The sequence below is a fragment of the Symsagittifera roscoffensis genome, chromosome 6, assembly GCF_963678635.1.
Source record: "Symsagittifera roscoffensis chromosome 6, txSymRosc1.1, whole genome shotgun sequence".
Classification (NCBI taxonomy): Eukaryota; Metazoa; Xenacoelomorpha; order Acoela; family Convolutidae; genus Symsagittifera; species Symsagittifera roscoffensis.
Genome location: NC_087067.1, coordinates 33,560,868 through 33,583,431, shown reverse-complemented (window position 1 = coordinate 33,583,431; position 22,564 = coordinate 33,560,868). Strand labels below are relative to the sequence as shown.

The 22,564-nt window shown below is 37.2% G+C and overlaps 17 non-coding genes across 17 annotated transcripts; all 17 read right to left on the bottom strand.

Annotated features, from left to right (window-relative positions):
• Positions 1-470: 470 nt before the first annotated feature.
• LOC134849022 (5S ribosomal RNA) lies at positions 471-589 on the bottom strand. Its single transcript, XR_010163067.1, has one exon. It is a non-coding gene; the product is annotated as a 5S ribosomal RNA (ribosomal RNA).
• Positions 590-1,718: 1,129 nt separating this feature from the next.
• On the bottom strand, positions 1,719-1,837 carry LOC134850220 (5S ribosomal RNA). The gene has a single exon (XR_010164190.1). It is a non-coding gene; the product is annotated as a 5S ribosomal RNA (ribosomal RNA).
• A 1,159-nt stretch (positions 1,838-2,996) lies between these two features.
• On the bottom strand, positions 2,997-3,115 carry LOC134849133 (5S ribosomal RNA). Its single transcript, XR_010163173.1, has one exon. It is a non-coding gene; the product is annotated as a 5S ribosomal RNA (ribosomal RNA).
• A 1,159-nt stretch (positions 3,116-4,274) lies between these two features.
• On the bottom strand, positions 4,275-4,393 carry LOC134849860 (5S ribosomal RNA). Its single transcript, XR_010163847.1, has one exon. It is a non-coding gene; the product is annotated as a 5S ribosomal RNA (ribosomal RNA).
• A 1,158-nt stretch (positions 4,394-5,551) lies between these two features.
• Positions 5,552-5,670, bottom strand: LOC134848995 (5S ribosomal RNA). The gene has a single exon (XR_010163041.1). It is a non-coding gene; the product is annotated as a 5S ribosomal RNA (ribosomal RNA).
• A 1,158-nt stretch (positions 5,671-6,828) lies between these two features.
• Positions 6,829-6,947, bottom strand: LOC134849859 (5S ribosomal RNA). Its single transcript, XR_010163846.1, has one exon. It is a non-coding gene; the product is annotated as a 5S ribosomal RNA (ribosomal RNA).
• Positions 6,948-8,104: 1,157 nt separating this feature from the next.
• LOC134849858 (5S ribosomal RNA) lies at positions 8,105-8,223 on the bottom strand. Its single transcript, XR_010163845.1, has one exon. It is a non-coding gene; the product is annotated as a 5S ribosomal RNA (ribosomal RNA).
• A 1,159-nt stretch (positions 8,224-9,382) lies between these two features.
• LOC134849857 (5S ribosomal RNA) lies at positions 9,383-9,501 on the bottom strand. The gene has a single exon (XR_010163844.1). It is a non-coding gene; the product is annotated as a 5S ribosomal RNA (ribosomal RNA).
• Positions 9,502-11,579: 2,078 nt separating this feature from the next.
• Positions 11,580-11,698, bottom strand: LOC134849856 (5S ribosomal RNA). Its single transcript, XR_010163843.1, has one exon. It is a non-coding gene; the product is annotated as a 5S ribosomal RNA (ribosomal RNA).
• A 1,117-nt stretch (positions 11,699-12,815) lies between these two features.
• Positions 12,816-12,934, bottom strand: LOC134849080 (5S ribosomal RNA). The gene has a single exon (XR_010163122.1). It is a non-coding gene; the product is annotated as a 5S ribosomal RNA (ribosomal RNA).
• Positions 12,935-14,091: 1,157 nt separating this feature from the next.
• Positions 14,092-14,210, bottom strand: LOC134849855 (5S ribosomal RNA). The gene has a single exon (XR_010163842.1). It is a non-coding gene; the product is annotated as a 5S ribosomal RNA (ribosomal RNA).
• A 1,165-nt stretch (positions 14,211-15,375) lies between these two features.
• LOC134848952 (5S ribosomal RNA) lies at positions 15,376-15,494 on the bottom strand. Its single transcript, XR_010163001.1, has one exon. It is a non-coding gene; the product is annotated as a 5S ribosomal RNA (ribosomal RNA).
• Positions 15,495-16,656: 1,162 nt separating this feature from the next.
• Positions 16,657-16,775, bottom strand: LOC134849854 (5S ribosomal RNA). The gene has a single exon (XR_010163841.1). It is a non-coding gene; the product is annotated as a 5S ribosomal RNA (ribosomal RNA).
• Positions 16,776-17,935: 1,160 nt separating this feature from the next.
• On the bottom strand, positions 17,936-18,054 carry LOC134848918 (5S ribosomal RNA). The gene has a single exon (XR_010162969.1). It is a non-coding gene; the product is annotated as a 5S ribosomal RNA (ribosomal RNA).
• Positions 18,055-19,213: 1,159 nt separating this feature from the next.
• On the bottom strand, positions 19,214-19,332 carry LOC134849057 (5S ribosomal RNA). The gene has a single exon (XR_010163100.1). It is a non-coding gene; the product is annotated as a 5S ribosomal RNA (ribosomal RNA).
• Positions 19,333-20,483: 1,151 nt separating this feature from the next.
• On the bottom strand, positions 20,484-20,602 carry LOC134849055 (5S ribosomal RNA). The gene has a single exon (XR_010163099.1). It is a non-coding gene; the product is annotated as a 5S ribosomal RNA (ribosomal RNA).
• A 1,161-nt stretch (positions 20,603-21,763) lies between these two features.
• Positions 21,764-21,882, bottom strand: LOC134849852 (5S ribosomal RNA). Its single transcript, XR_010163839.1, has one exon. It is a non-coding gene; the product is annotated as a 5S ribosomal RNA (ribosomal RNA).
• Between the last annotated feature and the right edge of the window lie 682 nt (positions 21,883-22,564).

Here is a 22,564-nt window from a genome sequence, read left to right as displayed (position 1 = left end):
GCTCGATTAGGCTTAACTTTTTGGTATCACCGAGGTTTCAAAAGCTTATAACTTTGTATTGGAACGACAAAATTGGTTCATTTTCTCAGTCCCCCAAGATTTGACTATGATCTTGTGATCCAAATAATAAACTTTGGAAATTTTAAAATTTTTGGGCAAGTTATGGCCGTTCGCGCAATTCACCAGGCTCGATTGGGCTTATTTTTTTGACATCACCGAAATTCAAAAGGCTATAACTCAAAGACCCCAAAAGTTATCTCCATTATTTTTGACCTATCAGCAGCTGATTGTTCACAAAATTGATACTGCAAAAGAAATTTTTCGGTTTTCTTTTGTTTTGGCCAAAATTTGACCCATTGAAAATTTTTGCACCACGCTCGATTAGGCTTAACTTTTCGACATCACCGAACTTTAAACAGCAATAACTCTTAGCGCATAAAAGTAAAAGAATTACTTTTGCTTTAAATAAAAGCCTACAACACCTGGTGTTCCCAGGCGGTCTCCCATCCAAGTACTAACCAGGCCCAATGTTGCTTAACTTCGGTGATCGGACGAGAACCGGTGCATTCAACATGGTAGGGTCGTAGGCATTTGAGTTACTCCGCTTTCATTTATATCCTTACTAGCTTATGTCTATGTACATTACTTTTAAAACACTCGCCCTCGCGCGAGAGTAAAAATATGCTCTTATACCATGTAAATTTTTGCAAGTTCCGGTATAATTTATGCATTTCAAACAAAATACTGAAAATTGACATTGTTTGGAATTTTTTTGGCCCAATGTGTTTTATGGCCAAATCAGCTGGTCAAAACCTATGGAGCTTGTACAAGGTGCCTTGAATGACCATCTATGGCATGATAGCCGCACATCCACTGTAAGTGGCATATGATTGAATACCAGCCAGGATACTGTCAGTTGCTTTTAGCCTAATTGTTGTGATTAACTTATTAAATAGGTAAGTATTCATATCTATTTGATAAGTTTTCTTTGAATGCACTCTGCGACAGCGGAGGGCAGCTCAATTCTCTTGAAAAATGCAAGAAAAAAAATTGCACTTACTTAAAAGTTAGCTTTTAGGCCGATTTTCGTCCAAAATGGCCGAAATTCGGGTCCCCCCAAATTTTTAACTGATGATTACTCCACGTACACTTGAGCTACAAACGTCGTTTTGGGCTCGTTGGAATTGTCCTGAGCTCAAATTTATGAAACAAGATGAAAAAAATGAACTTTGACGAAAAAAAACAAAAATTTTGAAAATTTCATTTTTTGCACCACGCTCGATTAGGCTTAACTTTTTGGTATCACCGAGATTTCAAAAGCTTATAACTTTGTGTTGGACCGACGAAATTGGTTCATTTTCTCAGTCACCCAAGATGTGACTATGATCTTGTGATCCAAATAATAAAATTTGGAAATTTTAAAATTTTTGGGCAAGTTATGGCCGTTCGCGCAATTCACCAGGCTCGATTGGGCCTATTTTTTTGACATCACCGAAATTCAAAAGGCTATAACTCAAAGACCCCAAAAGTTATCTCCATTATTTTTCACCTATCAGCAGCTGATTGTACACAAAATTCTTTTGTGTTGGCCAAAATTTGACCCATTGAAAATTTTTGCACCACGCTCGATTAGGCTTAACTTTTTGACATCACCGAACTTTAAACACCAATAACTCTTAGCGCATAAAAGTAAAAGAATTACTTTTGCTTTAAATAAAAGCCTACAACACCTGGTGTTCCCAGGCGGTCTCCCATCCAAGTACTAACCAGGCCCATTGTTGCTTAACTTCGGTGATCGGACGAGAACCGGTGCATTCAACATGGTATGGTCGTAGGCATTTGAGTTACTCCGCTTTCATTTATATCCTTACTAGCTTATGTCTATGTACATTACTTTTAAAACACTCGCCCTCGCGCGAGAGTAAAAATATGCTCTTATACCATGTAAATTTTTGCACGCTCACGTTATAATTTATGCATTTCAAACAAAATACTGAAAATTGACATTGTTTGGAATTTTTTTGGCCCAATGTGTTTTATGGCCAAATCAGCTGGTCAAAACCTATGGAGCGTGTACAAGGTGCCTTAAATGACCATCTATGGCATGATAGCCGCACATCCACTGTAAGTGGCATATGATTGAATACCAGCCATGATACTGCAGTTGCTTTTAGCCTAATTGTTGTGATTAACTTATTAAATAGGTAAGTATTCATATCTATTTGATAAGTTTTCTTTGAATGCACTCTGCGACAGCGGAGGGCAGACCAATTCTCTTGAAAAATGCAAGAAAAAAAATTGCACTAACATAAAAGTTAGCTTTTAGGCCGATTTTCGTCCAAAATGGCCGAAATTCGGGTCCCCCCAAATTTTTAACTGATGATTACTCCACGTACACTTGAGCTACAAACGTCGTTTTGGGCTCGTTGGAATTGTCCTGAGCTCAAATTTATGAAACAAGATGAAAAAAATGAACTTTGAACAAAAAAAAAACAAAAATTTTGAAAATTTCATTTTTTGCACCACGCTCGATTCGGCTTAACTTTTTGGTATCACCGAGATTTCAAAAGCTTATAACTTTGTGTTGGACCGACGAAATTGGTTCATTTTCTCAGTCCCCCAAGATTTGACTATGATCTTGTGATCCAAATAATAAAATTTGGAAATTTTAAAATTTTTGGGCAAGTTATGGCCGTTCGCGCAATTCACCAAGCTCGATTGGGCTTATTTTTTTGACATCACCGAAATTCAAAAGGCTATAACTCAAAGACCCCAGAAGTTATCTCCATTATTTTTGACCTATCAGCAGCTGATTGTACACAAAATTGATACTGCAAAAGAAATTTTTCGGTTTTCTTTTGTTTTGGCCAAAATTTGACCCATTGAAAATTTTTGCACCACGCTCGATTAGGCTTAACTTTTTGACATCACCGAGCTTTAAACAGCAATAACTCTTAGCGCATAAAAGTAAAAGAATTACTTTTGCTTTAAATAAAAGCCTACAACACCTTGTGTTCCCAGGCGGTCTCCCATCCAAGTACTAACCAGGCCCAATGTTGCTTAACTTCGGTGATCGGACGAGAACCGGTGCATTCAACATGGTATGGTCGTAGGCATTTGAGTTACTCCGCTTTCATTTATATCCTTACTAGCTTATGTCTATGTACATTACTTTTAAAACACTCGCCCTCGCGCGAGAGTAAAATTATGCTCTTATACCATGTAAAATTTTGCACGCTCACGTTATAATTTATGCATTTCAAACAAAATACTGAAAATTGACATTGTTTGGAATTTTTTTGGCCCAATGTGTTTTATGGCCAAATCAGCTGGTCAAAACCTATGGAGCGTGTACAAGGTGCCTTGAATGACCATCTATGGCATGATAGGCGCACATCCACTGTAAGTGGCATATGATTGAATACCAGCCAGGATACTGTCAGTTACTTTTAGCCTAATTGTTGTGATTAACTTATTAAATAGGTAAGTTTTCATATCTATTTGATAAGTTTTCTTTGAATGCACTCTGCGACAGCGGAGGGCAGCCCAATTCTATTGAAAAATGCAAGAAAAAAAATTGCACTAACTTAAAAGTTAGCTTTTAGGCCGATTTTCGTCCAAATTGGCCGAAATTCGGGTCCCCCCAAATTTTCAACTGATGATTACTCCACGTACACTTGAGCTACAAACGTCGTTTTGAGCTCGTTGGAATTGTCCTGAGCTCAAATTTATGAAACAAGATGAAAAAAATGAACTTTGACGACAAAAAAACAAAAATTTTGAAAATTTCATTTTTTGCACCACGCTCGATTAGGCTTAACTTTTTGGTATCACCGAGATTTCAAAAGCTTATAACTTTGTGTTGGACCGACGAAATTGGTTCATTTTCTCAGTCCCCCAAGATTTGACTATGATCTTGTGATCCAAATAATAAAATTTGGAAATTTTAAAATTTTTGGGCAAGTTATGGCCGTTCGCGCAATTCACCAGGCTCGATTGGGCCTATTTTTTTGACATCACCGAAATTCAAAAGGCTATAACTCAAAGACCCCAAAAGTTATCTCCATTATTTTTCACCTATCAGCAGCTGATTGTACACAAAATTGATACTGCAAAAGAAATTTTTCGGTTTTCTTTTGTTTTGGCCAAAATTTGACCCATTGAAAATTTTTGCACCACGCTCGATTAGGCTTAACTTTTTGACATCACCGAAGTTTAAACAGCAATAACTCTTAGCGCATAAAAGTAAAAGATTTAATTTTGCTTTAAATAAAAGCCTACAACACCTGGTGTTCCCAGGCGGTCTCCCATCCAAGTACTAACCAGGCCCAATGTTGCTTAACTTCGGTGATCGGACGAGAACCGGTGCATTCAACATGGTATGGTCGTAGGCATTTGAGTTACTCCGCTTTCATTTATATCCTTACTAGCTTATGTCTATGTACATTACTTTTAAAACACTCGCCCTCGCGCGAGAGTAAAAATATGCTCTTATACCATGTAAAATTTTGCACGCTCACGTTATAATTTATGCATTTCAAACAAAATACTGAAAATTGACATTGTTTGGAATTTTTTTGGCCCAATGTGTTTTATGGCCAAATCAGCTGGTCAAAACCTATGGAGCGTGTACAAGGTGCCTTGAATGACCATCTATGGCATGATAGCCGCACATCCACTGTAAGTGGCATATGATTGAACACCAGCCAGGATACTGTCAGTTACTTTTAGCCTAATTGTTGTGATTAACTTATTAAATAGGTAAGTTTTCATATCTATTTGATAAGTTTTCTTTGAATGCACTCTGCGACAGCGGAGGGCAGCCCAATTCTATTGAAAAATGCAAGAAAAAAAATTGCACTAACTGAAAAGTTAGCTTTTAGGCCGATTTTCGTCCAAATTGGCCGAAATTCGGGTCCCCCCAAATTTTCAACTGATGATTACTCCACATACACTTGAGCTACAAACGTCGTTTTGAGCTCGTTGGAATTGTCCTGAGCTCAAATTTATGAAACAAGATGAAAAAAATGAACTTTGACGACAAAAAACAAAAATTTTGAAAATTTCATTTTTTGCACCACGCTCGATTAGGCTTAACTTTTTGGTATCACCGAGATTTCAAAAGCTTATAACTTTGTGTTGGACCGACGAAATTGGTTCATTTTCTCAGTCCCCCAAGATTTGACTATGATCTTGTGATCCAAATAATAAAATTTGGAAATTTTAAAATTTTTGGGCAAGTTATGGCCGTTCGCGCAATTCACCAGGCTCGATTGGGCCTATTTTTTTGACATCACCGAAATTCAAAAGGCTATAACTCAAAGACCCCAAAAGTTATCTCCATTATTTTTCACCTATCAGCAGCTGATTGTACACAAAATTGATACTGCAAAAGAAATTTTTTGGTTTTCTTTTGTTTTGGCCAAAATTTGACCCATTGAAAATTTTTGCACCACGCTCGATTAGGCTTAACTTTTTGACATCACCGAACTTTAAACAGCAATAACTCTTAGCGCATAAAAGTAAAAGATTTACTTTTGCTTTAAATAAAAGCCTACAACACCTGGTGTTCCCAGGCAGTCTCCCATCCAAGTACTAACCAGGCCCAATGTTGCTTAACTTCGGTGATCGGACGAGAACCGGTGCATTCAACATGGTATGGTCGTAGGCATTTGAGTTACTCCGCTTTCATTTATATCCTTACTAGCTTATGTCTATGTACATTACTTTTAAAACACTCGCCCTCGCGCGAGAGTAAAAATATGCTCTTATACCATGTAAAATTTTGCACGCTCACGTTATAATTTATGCATTTCAAACAAAATACTGAAAATTGACATTGTTTGGAATTTTTTTGGCCCAATGTGTTTTATGGCCAAATCAGCTGGTCAAAACCTATGGAGCGTGTACAAGGTGCCTTGAATGACCATCTATGGCATGATAGCCGCACATCCACTGTAAGTGGCATATGATTGAATACCAGCCAGGATACTGTCAGTTACTTTTAGCCTAATTGTTGTGATTAACTTATTAAATAGGTAAGTTTTCATATCTATTTGATAAGTTTTCTTTGAATGCACTCTGCGACAGCGGAGGGCAGCCCAATTCTATTGAAAAATGCAAGAAAAAAAATTGCACTAACTTAAAAGTTAGCTTTTAGGCCGATTTTCGTCCAAATTGGCCGAAATTCGGGTCCCCCCAAATTTTCAACTGATGATTACTCCACGTACACTTGAGCTACAAACGTCGTTTTGAGCTCGTTGGAATTGTCCTGAGCTCAAATTTATGAAACAAGATGAAAAAAATGAACTTTGACGACAAAAAACAAAAATTTTGAAAATTTCATTTTTTGCACCACGCTCGATTAGGCTTAACTTTTTGGTATCACCGAGATTTCAAAAGCTTATAACTTTGTGTTGGACCGACGAAATTGGTTAAGTTTCTCAGTCCCCCAAGATTTGACTATGATCTTGTGATCCAAATAATAAAATTTGGAAATTTTAAAATTTTTGGGCAAGTTATGGCCGTTCGCGCAATTCACCAGGCTCGATTGGGCCTATTTTTTTGACATCACCGAAATTCAAAAGGCTATAACTCAAAGACCCCAAAAGTTATCTCCATTATTTTTCACCTATCAGCAGCTGATTGTACACAAAATTGATACTGCAAAAGAAATTTCTTGGTTTTCTTTTGTTTTGGCCAAAATTTGACCCATTGAAAATTTTTGCACCACGCTCGATTAGGCTTAACTTTTTGACATCACCGAACTTTAAACAGCAATAACTCTTAGCGCATAAAAGTAAAAGAATTACTTTTGCTTTAAATAAAAGCCTACAACACCTGGTGTTCCCAGGCGGTCTCCCATCCAAGTACTAACCAGGCCCAATGTTGCTTAACTTCGGTGATCGGACGAGAACCGGTGCATTCAACATGGTATGGTCGTAGGCATTTGAGTTACTCCGCTTTCATTTATATCCTTACTAGCTTATGTCTAAGTACATTACTTTTAAAACACTCGCCCTCGCGCGAGAGTAAAAATATGCTCTTATACCATGTAAAATTTTGCATGCTCACGTATAATTTATGCATTTCAAACAAAATACTGAAAATTGACATTGTTTGGAATTTTTTTGGCCCAATGTGTTTTATGGCCAAATCAGCTGGTCAAAACCTATGGAGCGTGTACAAGGTGCCTTAAATGACCATCTATGGCATGATAGCCGCACATCCACTGTAAGTGGCATATGATTGAATACCAGCCAGGATACTGTCAGTTGCTTTTAGCCTAATTGTTGTGATAAACTTATTAAATAGGTAAGTATTCAAATCTATTTGATAAGTTTTCTTTGAATGCACTCTGCGACAGCGGAGGGCAGCCCAATTCTCTTGAAAAATGCAAGAAAAAAAATTGCACTACTTAAAAGTTAGCTTTTAGGCCGATTTTCGTCCAAAATGGCCGAAATTCGGGTCCCCCCAAATTTTTAACTGATGATTACTCCACGTACACTTGAGCTACAAACGTCGTTTTGGGCTCGTTCGAATTTTCCTGAGCTCAAATTTATTAAACAAGATGAAAAAAATGAACTTTGAAGGAAAAAAATCAAAAATTTTGAAAATTTCATTTTTTGCACCACGCTCGATTAGGCTTAAGTTTTTGGTATCACCGAGATTTCAAAAGCTTATAACTTTGTGTTGGACCGACGAAATTGGTTCATTTTCTCAGTCCCCCAAGATTCGACTATGATCTTGTGATCCAAATAATAAAATTTGGAAATTTTAAAATTTTTGGGCAAGTTATGGCCGTTCGCGCCATTCACCAGGCTCGATTGGGCTTATTTTTTTGACATCACCGAAATTCAAAAGGCTATAACTCAAAGACCCCAAAAGTTATCTCCATTATTTTTGACCTATCAGCAGCTGATTAGTTACAAAATTGATACTGCAAAAGAAATTTTTCGGTTTTCTTTTGTTTTGGCCAAAATTTGACCCATTGAAAATTTTTGCACCACGCTCGATTAGGCTTAACTTTTTGACATCACCGAACTTTAAACAGCAATAACTCTTAGCGCATAAAAGTAAAAGAATTACTTTTGCTTTAAATAAAAGCCTACAACACCTGGTGTTCCCAGGCGGTCTCCCATCCAAGTACTAACCAGGCCCAATGTTGCTTAACTTCGGTGATCGGACGAGAACCGGTGCATTCAACATGGTATGGTCGTAGGCATTTGAGTTACTCCGCTTTCATTTATATCCTTACTAGCTTATGTCTATGTACATTACTTTTAAAACACTCGCCCTCGCGCGAGAGTAAAAATATGCTCTTATACCATGTAAAATTTTGCATGCTCACGTTATAATTTATGCATTTCAAACAAAATACTGAAAATTGACATTGTTTGGAATTTTTTTGGCCCAATGTGTTTTATGGCCAAATCAGCTGGTCAAAACCTATGGAGCGGGTACAAGGTGCCTTGAATGACCATCTATGGCATGATAGCCGCACATCCACTGTAAGTGGCATATGATTGAATACCAGCCAGGATACTGTCAGTTGCTTTTAGCCTAATTGTTGTGATAAACTTATTAAATAGGTAAGTATTCAAATCTATTTGATAAGTTTTCTTTGAATGCACTCTGCGACAGCGGAGGGCAGCCCAATTCTCTTGAAAAATGCAAGAAAAAAAATTGCACTAAGTTAAAAGTTAGCTTTTAGGCCGATTTTCGTCCAAAATGGCCGAAATTCGGGTCCCCCCAAATTTTCAACTGATGATTACTCCACGTACACTTGAGCTACAAACGTCGTTTTGGGCTCGTTGGAATTTTCCTGAGCTCAAATTTATGAAACAAGATGAAAAAAATGAACTTTGATTGAAAAAAATCAAAAATTTTGAAAATTTCATTTTTTGCGCCACGCTCGATTAGGCTTAACTTTTTGGTATCACCGAGATTTCAAAAGCTTATAACTTTGTGTTGGACCGACGAAATTGGTTCATTTTCTCAGTCCCCCAAGATTCGACTATGATCTTGTGATCCAAATAATAAAATTTGGAAATTTTAAAATTTTTGGGCAAGTTATGGCCGTTCGCGCCATTCACCAGGCTCGATTGGGCTTATTTTTTTGACATCACCGAAATTCAAAAGGCTATAACTCAAAGACCCCAAAAGTTATCTCCATTATTTTTGACCTATCAGCAGCTGATTAGTTACAAAATTGATACTGCAAAAGAAATTTTTCGGTTTTCTTTTGTTTTGGCCAAAATTTGACCCATTGAAAATTTTTGCACCACGCTCGATTAGGCTTAACTTTTTGACATCACCGAAATTTAAACAGCAATAACTCTTAGCGCATAAAAGTAAAAGAATTACTTTTGCTTTAAATAAAAGCCTACAACACCTGGTGTTCCCAGGCGGTCTCCCATCCAAGTACTAACCAGGCCCAATGTTGCTTAACTTCGGTGATCGGACGAGAACCGGTGCATTCAACATGGTATGGTCGTAGGCATTTGAGTTACTCCGCTTTCATTTATATCCTTACTAGCTTATGTCTATGTACATTACTTTTAAAACACTCGCCCTCGCGCGAGAGTAAAAATATGCTCTTATACCATGTAAAATTTTGCATGCTCACGTTATAATTTATGCATTTCAAACAAAATACTGAAAATTGACATTGTTTGGAATTTTTTTGGCCCAATGTGTTTTATGGCCAAATCAGCTGGTCAAAACCTATGGAACGTGTACAAGGTGCCTTGAATGACCATCTATGGCTTGATAGGCGCACATCCACTGTAAGTGGCATATGATTGAACACCAGCTAGGATACTGTCAGTTGCTTTTAGCCTAATTGTTGTGATAAATTTATTAAATAGGTAAGTATTCAAATCTATTTGATAAGTTTTCTTTGAATGCACTCTGCGACAGCGGAGGGCAGCCCAATTCTCTTGAAAAATGCAAGAAAAAAAATTGCACTAAGTTAAAAGTTAGCTTTTAGGCCGATTTTCGTCCAAAATGGCCGAAATTCGGGTCCCCCCAAATTTTCAACTGATGATTACTCCACGTACACTTGAGCTACAAACGTCGTTTTGGGCTCGTTGGAATTGTCCTGAGCTCAAATTTATGAAACAAGATGAAAAAAAATGAACTTTGATTGAAAAAAATCAAAAATTTTGAAAATTTCATTTTTTGCGCCACGCTCGATTAGGCTTAACTTTTTGGTATCACCGAGATTTCAAAAGCTTATAACTTTGTGTTGGACCGACGAAATTGGTTCATTTTCTCAGTCCCCCAAGATTCGACTATGATCTTGTGATCCAAATAATAAAATTTGGAAATTTTAAAATTTTTGGGCAAGTTATGGCCGTTCGCGCCATTCACCAGGCTCGATTGGGCTTATTTTTTTGACATCACCGAAATTCAAAAGGCTATAACTCAAAGACCCCAAAAGTTATCTCCATTATTTTTGACCTATCAGCAGCTGATTGTACACAAAATTGATACTGCAAAAGAAATTTTTCGGTTTTCTTTTGTTTTGGCCAAAATTTGACCCATTGACCCATTTCCTGAGCTCAAATTTATGAAACAAGATGAAAAAAATGAACTTTGAACGAAAAAAATCAAAAATTTTGAAAATTTCATTTTTTGCGCCACGCTCGATAAGGCTTAACTTTTTGGTATCACCGAGATTTCAAAAGCTTATAACTTTGTGTTGGACCGACGAAATTGGTTCATTTTCTCAGTCCCCCAAGATTCGACTATGATCTTGTGATCCAAATAATAAAATTTGGAAATTTTAAAATTTTTGGGCAAGTTATGGCCGTTCGCGCCATTCACCAGGCTCGATTGGGCTTATTTTTTTGACATCGCCGAAATTCAAAAGGCTATAACTCAAAGACCCCAAAAGTTATCTCCATTATTTTTGACCTATCAGCAGCTGATTGTACACAAAATTGATACTGCAAAAGAAATTTTTCGGTTTTCTTTTGTTTTGGCCAAAATTTGACCCATTGACCCATTTCCTGAGCTCAAATTTATGAAACAAGATGAAAAAAATGAACTTTGAACGAAAAAAAAACAAAAATTTTGAAAATTTCATTTTTTGCACCACTCTCGATTAGGCTTAACTTTTTGGTATCACCGAGATTTCAAAAGCGTATAACTTTGTGTTGGGCCGACGAAATTGGTTCATTTTCTCAGTCCCCCAAGATTTGACTATGATCTTGTGATCCAAATAATAAAATTTGGAAATTTTAAAATTTTTGGGCAAGTTATGGCCGTTCGCGCAATTCAATTCACCAGGCTCGATTGGGCTTACTTTTTTGACATCACCGAAATTCAAAAGGCTATAACTCAAAGACCCCAAAAGTTATCTCCATTATTTTTGACCTATCAGCAGCTGATTGTACAAAAAATTGATACTGCAAAAGAAATTTTTCGGTTTTCTTTTGTTTTGGCCAAAATTTGACCCATTGAAAATTTTTGCACCACGCTCGATTAGGCTTAACTTTTTGACATCACCGAACTTTAAACAGCAATAACTCTTAGCGCATAAAAGTAAAAGAATTACTTTTGCTTTAAATAAAAGCCTACAACACCTGGTGTTCCCAGGCGGTCTCCCATCCAAGTACTAACCAGGCCCAATGTTGCTTAACTTCGGTGATCGGACGAGAACCGGTGCATTCAACATGGTATGGTCGTAGGCATTTGAGTTACTCCGCTTTCATTTATATCCTTAGTAGCTTATGTCTATGTACCTTTCTTTTAAAACACTCGCCCTCGCGCGAGAGTAAAAATATGCTCTTATACCATGTAAAATTTTGCACGCTCACGTTATAATTTATGCATTTCAAACAAAATACTGAAAATTGACATTGTTTGGAATTTTTTTGGCCCAATGTATTTTATGGCCAAATCAGCTGGTCAAAACCTATGGAGCGTGTACAAGGTGCCTTGAATGACCATCTATGGCATGATAGCCGCACATCCACTGTAAGTGGCATATGATTGAATACCAGCCAGGATACTGTTAGTTGCTTTTAGCCTAATTGTTGTGATAAACTTATTAAATTGGTAAGTATTCAAATATATTTGATAAGTTTTCTTTGAATGCACTCTGCGACAGAATGCACTCTTAAAAGTTAGCTTTTAGGCCGATTTTCGTCCAAAATGGCCGAAATTCGGGTCCCCCCAAATTTTCAACTGATGATTACTCCACGTACACTTGAGCTACAAACGTCGTTTTGGGCTCGTTGGAATTGTCCTGAGCTCAAATTTATGAAACAAGATGAAAAAAATGAACTTTGAACGAAAAAAAAACAAAAGTTTTGAAAATATCATTTTTTGCACCACGCTCGATTAGGCTTAACTTTTTGGTATCACCGAGATTTCAAAAGCTTATAACTTTGTGTTGGACCGACGAAATTGGTTCATTTTCTCAGTCCCCCAAGATTTGACTATGATCTTGTGATCCAAATAATAAAATTTGGAAATTTTAAAATTTTTGGGCAAGTTATGGCCGTTCGCGCAATTCACCAGGCTCGATTGGGCTTATTTTTTTGACATCACCGAAATTCAAAAGGCTATAACTCAAAGACCCCAAAAGTTATCTCCATTATTTTTGACCTATCAGCAGCTGATTGTACACAAAATTGATACTGCTAAAGAAAATTTTCGGTTTTCTTTTGTTTTGGCCAAAATTTGACCCATTGAAAATTTTTGCACCACGCTCGATTAGGCTTAACTTTTTGACATCACCGAACTTTAAACAGCAATAACTCTTAGCGCATAAAAGTAAAAGAATTACTTTTGCTTTAAATAAAAGCCTACAACACCTGGTGTTCCCAGGCGGTCTCCCATCCAAGTACTAACCAGGCCCAATGTTGCTTAACTTCGGTGATCGGACGAGATCCGGTGCATTCAACATGGTATGGTCGTAGGCATTTGAGTTACTCCGCTTTCATGTATATCCTTACTAGCTTATGTCTATGTACATTACTTTTAAAACACTCGCCCTCGCGCGAGAGTAAAAATATGCTCTTATACCATGTAAAATTTTGCACGCTCACGTTATAATTTATGCATTTCAAACAAAATACTGAAAATTGACATTGTTTGGAATTTTTTTGGCCCAATGTGTTTTATGGCCAAATCAGCTGGTCGAAACCTATGGAGCGTGTACAAGGTGCCTTGAATGACCATCTATGGCATGATAGCCGCACATCCACTGTAAGTGGCATATGATTGAATACCAGCCAGGATACTGTCAGTTGCTTTTAGCCTAATTGTTGTGATAAACTTATTAATTAGGTAAGTATTCAAATCTATTTGATAAGTTTTCTTTGAATGCACTCTGCGACAGCGGAGGGCAGCCCAATTCTCTTGAAAGATGCAAGAAAAAAATTGCACTTACTTAAAAGTTAGCTTTTAGGCCGATTTTCGTCCAAAATGGCCGAAATTCGGGTCCCCCCAAATTTTTAACTGATGATTACTCCACGTACACTTGAGCTACAAACGTCGTTTTGGGCTCGTTCGAATTTTCCTGAGCTCAAATTTATGAAACAAGATGAAAAAAATGAACTTTGAAGGAAAAAAATCAAAAATTTTGAAAATTTCATTTTTTGCACCACGCTCGATTAGGCTTAAGTTTTTGGTATCACCGAGATTTCAAAAGCTTATAACTTTGTGTTGGACCGACGAAATTGGTTCATTTTCTCAGTCCCCCAAGATTTGACTATGATCTTGTGATCCAAATAATAAAATTTGGAAATTTTAAAAATTTTGGGCAAGTTATGGCCATTCGCGCAATTCACCAGGCTCGATTGGGCTTTTTTTTTGACATCACCGAAATTCAAAAGGCTATAACTCAAAGACCCCAAAAGTTATCTCCATTATTTTTGACCTATCAGCAGCTAATTGTACACAAAATTGATACTGCAAAAGAAATTTTTCGGTTTTCTTTTGTTTTGGCCAAAATTTGACCCATTGAAAATTTTTGCACCAAGCTCGATTAGGCTTAACTTTTTGACATCACCGAACTTTAAACAGCAATAACTCTTAGCGCATAAAAGTAAAAGAATTACTTTTGCTTTAAATAAAAGCCTACAACACCTGGTGTTCCCAGGCGGTCTCCCATCCAAGTACTAACCAGGCCCAATGTTGCTTAACTTCGGTGATCGGACGAGAACCGGTGCATTCAACATGGTATGGTCGTAGGCATTTGAGTTACTCCGCTTTCATTTATATCCTTACTAGCTTATGTCTATGTACCTTACTTTTAAAACACTCGCCCTCGCGCGAGAGTAAAAATATGCTCTTATACCATGTAAAATTTTGCACGCTCACGTTATAATTTATGCATTTCAAACAAAATACTGAAAATTGACATTGTTTGGAATTTTTTTTGGCCCAATGTGTTTTATGGCCAAATCAGCTGTTCAAAACCTATGGAGCGTGTACAAGGTGCCTTGAATGACCATCTATGGCATGATAGCCGCACATCCACTGTAAGTGGCATATGATTGAATACCAGCCAGGATACTGTCAGTTGCTTTTAGCCTAATTGTTGTGATAAACTTATTAAATAGTTAAGAATTCAAATCTTTTTGATAAGTTTTCTTTGAATGCACTCTGCGACAGCGGAGGGCAGCCCAATTCTCTTGAAAAATGCAAGAAAAAAATTGCACTAACTTAAAAGTTAGCTTTTAGGCCGATTTTCGTCCAAAATGGCCGAAATTCGGGTTCCCCCAAATTTTCAACTGATGATTACTCCACGTACACTTGAGCTACAAACGTCGTTTTGGGCTCGTTGGAATTTTCCTGAGCTCAAATTTATAAAACAAGATGAAAAAAATGAACTTTGAACGAAAAAAAAACAAAAATTTTGAAAATTTCATTTTTTGCACCACGCTCGATTAGGCTTAACTTTTTGGTATCACCGAGATTTCAAAAGCTTATAACTTTGTGTTGGACCGACGAAATTGGTTCATTTTCTCAGTCCCCCAAGATTTGACTATGATCTTGTGATCCAAATAATAAAATTTGGAAATTTTAAAATTTTTGGGCAAGTTATGGCCGTTCGCGCAATTCAATTCACCAGGCTCGATTGGGCTTATTTTTTTGACATCACCGAAATTCAAAAGGCTATAACTCAAAGACCCCAAAAGTTATCTCCATTATTTTTGACCTATCAGCAGCTGATTGTACACAAAATTGATACTGCAAAAGAAATTTTTCGGTTTTCTTTTGTTTTGGCCAAAATTTGACCCATTGAAAATTTTTGCACCACGCTCGATTAGGCTTAACTTTTTGACATCACCGAACTTTAAACAGCAATAACGCTTAGCGCATAAAAGTAAAAGAATTACTTTTGCTTTAAATAAAAGCCTACAACACCTGGTGTTCCCAGCCGGTCTCCCATCCAAGTACTAACCAGGCCCAATGTTGCTTAACTTCGGTGATCGGACGAGAACCGGTGCATTCAACATGGTATGGTCGTAGGCATTTGAGTTACTCCGCTTTCATTTATATCCTTACTAGCTTATGTCTATGTACATTACTTTTAAAACACTGGCCCTCGCGCGAGAGTAAAAATATGCTCTGATACCATGTAAAATTTTGCACGCTCACGTTATAATTTATGCATTTCAAACAAAATACTGAAAATTGACATTGTTTGGAATTTTTTTGGCCCAATGTGTTTTATGGCCAAATCAGCTGGTCAAAACCTAATGAGCGTGTACAAGGTGCCTTGAATGACCATCTATGGCATAATAGCCGCACATCCACTGTAAGTGGCATATGATTGAATACCAGCCAGGATACTGTCAGTTGCTTTTAGCCTAAATGTTGTGATTAACTTATTAAATAGGTAAGTATTCAAATCTATTTGATAAGTTTTCTTTGAATGCACTCTGTGACATCGGCGGGCAGCCCAATTCTCTTGAAAAATGCAAGAAAGAAAATTGCACTAACTTGAAAGTTAGCTTTTAGGCCGATTTTCGTCCAAAATGGCCGAAATTCGGGTCCCCCCAAATTTTCAACTGATGATTACTCCACGTACACTTGAGCTACAAACGTCGTTTTGGGCTCGTTGGAATTGTCCTGAGCTCAAATTTATGAAACAAGATGAAAAAAATGAACTTTGAACGAAAAAAAAATCAAAAATTTTTGAAAATTTCATTTTTTGCACCACGCTCGATTAGGCTTAGCTTTTTGGTATCACCGAGATTTCAAAAGCTCATAACTTTGTGTTGGACCGACGAAATTGGTTCATTTTCTCAGTCCCCCAAGATTTGAGTATGATCTTGTGATCCAAATAATAAAATTTGGAAATTTTAAAATTTTTGGATAAGTTATGGCCGTTCGCGCAATTCACCAGGCTCGATTGGGCTTATTTTTTTGACATCACCGAAATTCAAAAGGCTATAACTCAAAGACCCCAAAATTTATCTCCAGCATTTTTGACCTATCAGCAGCTGATTGTACACAAAATTGATACTGCAAAAGAAATTTTTCGGTTTTATTTTGTTTTGGCCAAAATTTGACCCATTGAAAATTTTTGCACCACGCTCGATTAGGCTTAACTTTTTGACATCACCGAACTTTAAACAGCAATAACTCTTAGCGCATAAAAGTAAAAGAATTACTTTTGCTTTAAATAAAAGCCTACAACACCTGGTGTTCCCAGGCGGTCTCCCATCCAAGTACTAACCAGGCCCAATGTTGCTTAACTTCGGTGATCGGACGAGAACCGGTGCATTCAACATGGTATGGTCGTAGGCATTTGAGTTACTCCGCTTTCATTTATATCCTTATTAGCTTATGTCTATGTACATTACTTTTAAAACACTCGCCCTCGCGCGAGAGTAAAAATATGCTCTTATACCATGTAAAATTTTGCACGCTCACGTTATAATTTATGCATTTCAAACAAAATACTGAAAATTGACATTGTTTGGAATTTTTTTGGCCCAATGTGTTTTATGGCCAAATCAGCTGGTCAAAACCTATGGAGCGTGTACAAGGTGCCTTGAATGACCATCTATGGCATGATAGCCGCACATCCACTGTAAGTGGCATATGATTGAATACCAGCCAGGATACTGTCAGTTGCTTTTAGCCTAATTGTTGTGATAAACTTATTAAATAGGTAAGTATTCAAATCTATTTGATAAGTTTTCTTTGAATGCACTCTGCGACAGCGGAGGGCAGCCCAATTCTCTTGAAAAATGCAAGAAAAAAATTGCATAACTTAAAAGTTAGCTTTTAGGCCGATTTTCGTCCAAAATGGCCGAAATTCGGGTCCCCCCAAATTTTCAACTGATGATTACTCCACGTACACTTGAGCTACAAACGTCGTTTTGGGCTCGTTGGAATTGTCCTGAGCTCAAATTTATGAAACAAGCTGAAACAAAATGAACTTTGAACGAAAAAAAAAACAAAAATTTTGAAAATTTCATTTTTTGCACCACGCTCGATTAGGCTTAACTTTTTGGTATAACCGAGATTTCAAAAGCTTATAACTTTGTGTTGGACCGACGAAATTGGTTCATTTTCTCAGTCCCCCAAGATTTGACTATGATCTTGTGATCCAAATAATAAAATTTGGAAATTTTAAAATTTTTGGGCAAGTTATGGCCGTTCGCGCAATTCACCAGGCTCGATTGGGCTTATTTTTTTGACATCACCGAAATTCAAAAGGCTATAACTCAAAGACCCCAAAAGTTATCTCCATTATTTTTGACCTATCAGCAGCTGATTGTACACAAAATTGATACTGCAAAAGAAATTTTTCGGTTTTCTTTTGTTTTGGCCAAAATTTGACCCATTGAAAATTTTTGCACCACGCTCGATTAGGCTTAACTTTTTGACATCACCGAACTTTAAACAGCAATAACTCTTAGCGCATAAAAGTAAAAGAATTACTTTTGCTTTAAATAAAAGCCTACAACACCTGGTGTTCCCAGGCGGTCTCCCATCCAAGTACTAACCAGGCCCAATGTTGCTTAACTTCGGTGATCGGATGAGAACCGGTGCATTCAACATGGTATGGTCGTAGGCATTTGAGTTACTCCGCTTTCATTTATATCCTTACTAGCTTAGGTCTATGTACATTACTTTTAAAACACTCGCCCTCGCGCGAGAGTAAAAATATGCTCTTATACCATGTAAAATTTTGCACGCTCACGTTATAATTTATGCATTTCAAACAAAATACTGAAAATTGACATTGTTTGGAATTTTTTTGGCCCAATGTGTTTTATGGCCAAATCAGCTGTTCAAAACCTATGGAGCTTGTACAAGGTGCCTTGAATGACCATCTATGGCATGATAGCCGCACATCCACTGTAAGTGGCATATGATTGAATACCAGCCAGGATACTGTCAGTTGCTTTTAGCCTAAATGTTGTGATTAACTTATTAAAAAGGTAAGTATTCAAATCTATTTGATAAGTTTTCTTTGAATGCACTCTGTGACAGCGGCGGGCAGCCCAATTCTCTTGAAAAATGCAAGAAAGAAAATTGCACTAACTTAAAAGTTAGCTTTTAGGCCGATTTTTGTCCAAAATGGCCGAAATTCGGGTCCCCCCAAATTTTTAACTGATGATTACTCCACGTACACTTGAGCTAAAAACGTCGTTTTGGGCTCGTTGGAATTGTCCTGAGCTCAAATTTATGAAACAAGATGAAAAAAATGAACTTTGAACGAAAAAAAACAAAAATTTTGAAAATTTCATTTTTTGCACCACGCTCGATTAGGCTTAACTTTTTGGTATCACCGAGATTTCAAAAGCTTATAACTTTGTGTTGGACCGACGAAATTGGTTCATTTTCTCAGTCCCCCAAGATTTGACTATGATCTTGTGATCCAAATAATAAAATTTGGAAATTTTAAAATTTTTGGGCAAGTTATGGCCGTTCGCGCAATTCACCAGGCTCGATTGGGCTTATTTTTTTGACATCACCGAAATTCAAAAGGCTATAACTCAAAGACCCCAAAAGTTATCTCCATTATTTTTGTTCTATCAGCAGCTGATTGTACGCAAAATTGATACTGCAAAAGAAATTTTTCGCTTTTCTTTTGTTTTGGCCAAAATTTGACCCATTGAAAATTTTTGCACCACGCTCGATTAGGCTTAACTTTTTGACATCACCGAACTTTAAACAGCAATAACTCTTAGCGCATAAAAGTAAAAGAATTACTTTTGCTTTAAATAAAAGCCTACAACACCTGGTGTTCCCAGGCGGTCTCCCATCCATGTACTAACCAGGCCCAATGTTGCTTAACTTCGGTGATCGGACGAGAACCGGTGCATTCAACATGGTATGGTCGTAGGCATTTGAGTTACTCCGCTTTCATTACTAGCTTATGTCTATGTACATTACTTTCAAAACACTCGCCCTCGCGCGAGAGTAAAAATATGCTCTTATACCATGTAAAATTTTGCACGCTCACGTTATAATTTATGCATTTCAAACAAAATACTGAAAATTGACATTGTTTGGAATTTTTTTGGCCCAGTGTGTTTTATGGCCGAATCAGCTGGTCAAAACCTATGGAGCGTGTACAAGGTGCCTTGAATGACCATCTATGGCATGATAGCCGAACATCCACTGTAAGTGGCATATGATTGAATACCAGCCAGGATACTGTCAGTTGCTTTTAGCCTAATTGTTGTGATAAACTTATTAAATAGGTAAGTATTCAAATCTATTTGATAAGTTTTCTTTGAATGCACTCTGCGACAGCGGAGGGCAGCCCAATTCTCTTGAAAAATGCAAAAAAAAAATTGCACTAACATAAAAGTTAGCTTTTAGGCCGATTTTCGTCCAAAATGGCCGAAATTCGGGTCCCCCCAAATTTTCAATTGATGATTACTCCACGTACACTTGAGCTACAAACGTCGTTTTGGGCTCGTTGGAATTGTCCCGAGCTCAAATTTATGAAACAAGATGAAAAAAATGAACTTTGAACGAAAAAAAAAACAAAAATTTTGAAAATTTCATTTTTTGCACCACGCTCGATTAGGCTTAACTTTTTGGCATCACCGAGATTTCAAAAGCTTATAACTTTGTGTTGGACCGACGAAATTGGTTCATTTTCTCAGTCCCCCAAGATTTGACTATGATCTTGTGATCCAAATAATAAAATTTGGAAATTTTAAAATTTTTGGCTAAGTTATGGCCGTTCGCGCAATTCACCAGGCTCGATTGGGCTTATTTTTTTGACATCACCGAAATTCAAAAGGCTATAACTCAAAGACCCCAGAAGTTATCTCCATTATTTTTGACCTATCAGCAGCTGATTGTACGCAAAATTGATACTGCAAAAGAAATTTTTCGGTTTTCTTTTGTTTTGGCCAAAATTTGACCCATTGAAAATTTTTGCACCACGCTCGATTAGGCTTAACTTTTTGACATCACCGAACTTTAAACAGCAATAACTCTTAGCGCATAAAAGTAAAAGAATTACTTTTGCTTTAAATAAAAGCCTACAACACCTGGTGTTCCCAGGCGGTCTCCCATCCATGTACTAACCAGGCCCAATGTTGCTTAACTTCGGTGATCGGACGAGAACCGGTGCATTCAACATGGTATGGTCGTAGGCATTTGAGTTACTCCGCTTTCATTTATATCCTTACTAGCTTATGTCTATGTACATTACTTTTAAAACACTCGCCCTCGCGCGAGAGTAAAAATATGCTCTTATACCATGTAAAATTTTGCACGCTCACGTTATAATTTATGCATTTCAAACAAAATACTGAAAATTGACATTGTTTGGAATTTTTTTGGCCCAGTGTGTTTTATGGCCGAATCAGCTGGTCAAAACCTATGGAGCGCGTACAAGGTGCCTTGAATGACCATCTATGGCATGATAGCCGCACATCCACTGTAAGTGGCATATGATTGAATACCAGCCAGGATACTGTCAGTTGCTTTTAGCCTAATTGTTGTGATAAACTTATTAAATAGGTAAGTATTCAAATCTATTTGATAAGTTTTCTTTGAATGCACTCTGCGACAGCGGAGGGCAGCCCAATTCTCTTGAAAAATGCAAAAAAAAAAATTGCACTAACATAAAAGTTAGCTTTTAGGCCGATTTTCGTCCAAAATGGCCGAAATTCGGGTCCCCCCAAATTTTCAATTGATGATTACTCCACGTACACTTGAGCTACAAACGTCGTTTTGGGCTCGTTGGAATTGTCCCGAGCTCAAATTTATGAAACGAGATGAAACAAATGAACTTTGAACGAAAAAAAAAACAAAAATTTTGAAAATTTCATTTTTTGCACCACGCTCGATTAGGCTTAACTTTTTGGTATCACCGAGATTTCAAAAGCTTATAACTTTGTGTTGGACCGACGAAATTGGTTCATTTTCTCAGTCCCCCAAGATTTGACTATGATCTTGTGATCCAAATAATAAAATTTGGAAATTTTAAAATTTTTGGGCAAGTTATGGCCGTTCGCGCAATTCACCAGGCTCGATTGGGCTTATTTTTTTGACATCACGTAAATTCAAAAGGCTATAACTCAAAGACCCCAAAAGTTATCTCCCTTATTTTTGACCTATCAGCAGCTGATTGTACGCAAAATTGACACTGCAAAAGAAATTTTTCGGTTTTTTTTTGTTTTGGCCAAAATTTGACCCATTGAAAATTTTTGCACCACGCTCGACTAGGCTTAACTTTTTGACATCACCGAACTTTAAACAGCAATAACTCTTAGCGCATAAAAGTAAAAGAATTACTTTTGCTTTAAATAAAAGCCTACAACACCTGGTGTTCCCAGGCGGTCTCCCATCCAAGTACTAACCAGGCCCAATGTTGCTTAACTTCGGTGATCGGACGAGAACCGGTGCATTCAACATGGTATGGTCGTAGGCATTTGAGTTACTCCGCTTTCATTTATATCCTTACTAGCTTATGTCTATGTACATTACTTTTAAAACACTCGCCCTCGCGCGAGAGTAAAAATATGCTCTTATACCATGTAAAATTTTGCACGCTCACGTTATAATTTATGCATTTCAAACAAAATACTGAAAATTGACATTGTTTGGAATTTTTTTGGCCCAGTGTGTTTTATGGCCGAATCAGCTGGTCAAAACCTATGGAGCGTGTACAAGGTGCCTTGAATGACCATCTATGGCATGATAGCCGCACATCCACTGTAAGTGGCATATGATTGAATACCAGCCAGGATACTGTCAGTTGCTTTTAGCCTAATTGTTGTGATAAACTTATTAAATAGGTAAGTATTCAAATCTATTTGATAAGTTTTCTTTGAATGCACTCTGCGACAGCGGAGGGCAGCCCAATTCTCTTGAAAATTGCAAAAAAAAAATTGCACTAACATAAAAGTTAGCTTTTAGGCCGATTTTCGTCCAAAATGGCCGAAATTCGGGTCCCCCCAAATTTTCAATTGATGATTACTCCACGTACACTTGAGCTACAAACGTCGTTTTGGGCTCGTTGGAATTGTCCCGAGCTCAAACTTATGAAACGAGATGAAAAAAATGAACTTTGAACGAAAAAAAAAAACAAAAATTTTGAAAATTTCATTTT